Below are 2382 nucleotides of genomic sequence, written 5' to 3' on the forward strand. Positions count from 1 at the left end.
ACAGCTAGCAAATACTGAGGTCACATAGTAGGACCAAGACACATGGTATTAGTTTGGTATTTAATTATAGAAGTATAATATCTCCATAAACATTGATCTAATTATCTTTTTGTTAATTTAGCATGTAGTGTCGAGTCCAACGAAGTACCTCTATTGCCTCTGGACCTTCTCTGATCTTGACACCGATGCTGATATCGACACCCTCTCCTCGAGGTCCCACGCATCTGCCACGCCCTTGCCAAGACCCAATTTTGACCACCAAGGACTATGGCAGTTGTGTGTTGGCTCTTATCATGTCACCTGTGACATTGACGTGGACGGGTGGGTTGTGCCCATTAGAGGCAGCATCCATTTTCACTAGTGCATAGGAAAGCTAATGGAGTTGTACTTTCCTTGACTCCACACACTTTCATTGTACGTATCTATGTGTTGTTTAAAATGTTTATAATTATTTACTTGTTCTAATCTACCTTCTTGTAATGCAAAAATCAGGTAGATATCAACAAAAAGTTTGTGATTGCCCAACTACAACGCAAGTTTGGAGAGGGATGAGACCAAAAAAAAGTCAAGGAGAAAATGGCCAAGCTATTACAACATAAACGGGACAATGCATGGTTATCAATTGCTCACAGATAGATATATAGATTAATTATCGTCCTTGGAGGTCATATATGACCTGTGGGACCCAAAAGTCAGACCATACAAATGATTGTCTTGATAATAGGGTAATGAGACGTGAGTAATCACGGATACAAAATAATGTGGCACATGTCACGCAAGGAAAAAACAACTAATATCTAAGGTAATGAGACGTGAGTTGTCTTGATAATAGGGTAATGAGACGTGAGTAATCACAGATACAAAAGAATGTGGCACATGTCACGCAAGGAAAAAACAACTAATATCTAAGGGGTGGTGTTCGTGATGGTAGAAGGCTTGTGAGATAAAAACTCTTGTATGATAGCCTTTCCCCCGTGGTATATTGCCTATTGTCCATTTCCTCGTGCTACGTGCACTTTCTTGAGCTCTGTGCGTTTGTTTTTGAGTTGTGATGGGATGAGTTCTTCAACGATCCATAGCTTGGTGCCCTTGAGAATGTGTGTTTGTTGCAAGAGCTTGAATTGATCTTCTCTCTTCTCCAATTCAAGAATGGCTTGTCCACTTGGTAACGGCTTAATTCCATCGACCATTTCTATCTTGTCAGGGTCAAGCTTGATCGGCTTGAGGGTTTCATTGAGGAAGTTTATGTGTTCCCAAAAGTCCTCCTTGATCTCTTTCCATGCTTGTGGTAGTTTGCCAATGAGGACCTTGAGGGAATTTTGTTCTTGTCACTTTTGTTCTTCAAGTTCCATTGCCACACGTTTCTCTGCTTGAGTAAGCACCGACGATGTAGCTTGGGTGATGTGTGCTTCTACTTCCATTACCTTATTGGTGGCAATATTGATCATTAATTCAAACCGGGTCTCAAGCATGCTAAGGTGAGATTTGAGGTCACAGTCCTCTTCCACCACTTGATCAAGGGCCACTTTGAGTTTTCTTAAGTGATCGGCCTTGTTCGAAGCCGCTACGACATCTGCAAAGATTAGTCATGGCTGCATCGAGGTCTTTGAGAGACCCTCTTTGCTGAAGTTTTCTTCAATTGGGGTTGTCCACTTTGCGAGCCATTTTTTTGAGAACTCTTGCTTAAAATCTTCTACTTCTCTTCTCTAAAACTGATCAAGAGGTTTTGCTGGCACTCAGGCACCATGGGCTGAGAGATACACAAGTGTTTAGAGGGGGTGTCATGGGCTGAGGAATACACTTGTGGGCTAGGTGTTCACTGTGGGCTGAGGCACTGTAGCATTGCATAGAATGTAGCTCACAGGCACAGAAGAGCTTGCAGGTGCTCTTCAGGTTTACTCTCACTGTGGCCATTGACTAGGGGGAGGTAGGGCATGGCGTTCAACTAACACCCCCCACAGGGCATCCCTTGCCCAGGGGAGACATGCGAAAAAACTTAGAGGCATGCTAGATTTTGACAGAGGCAGGCTCAGAGAGAGAGAGAGAGAGAGAGAGAGAGAGAGAGAGAGAGAGAGAGAGAGAGAGAGAGAGAGAGAGAGAGAGAGAGAGAGAGAGAGAGAGATGAACTGTTGTATTAAACGTCTTCAAAAGGCCAAAATGACCTATGAGACCAAGCTAATACAATCTTAGTGGATCTAATACAATGTCTAGGTACAAAAATAAAAATACAATGCCTGGGTACAAAGAATAGAAATGGCGTAAAGTGAAAAACTAAAACCATCATCATCATCCTCATCAGCTTGAGGATTCTTGGCATCGATCGTTGTCCAAGAAAGTATTGCATCAATCGTTGAAGAGCTTCATCAATGTCCACCTCTGTAA

The 2382-nt window shown here is 42.7% G+C and overlaps 1 pseudogene; it reads right to left on the reverse strand.

The window, feature by feature from the left end:
• Nucleotides 1–986: 986 nt before the first annotated feature.
• On the reverse strand, nucleotides 987–1914 carry LOC147461108 (uncharacterized; annotated as a pseudogene).
• Between the last annotated feature and the right edge of the window lie 468 nt (nucleotides 1915–2382).

The sequence above is a fragment of the Adiantum capillus-veneris genome, chromosome 3, assembly GCF_014529385.1.
Source record: "Adiantum capillus-veneris isolate H3 chromosome 3, ASM1452938v2, whole genome shotgun sequence".
Classification (NCBI taxonomy): Eukaryota; Viridiplantae; Streptophyta; class Polypodiopsida; order Polypodiales; family Pteridaceae; genus Adiantum; species Adiantum capillus-veneris.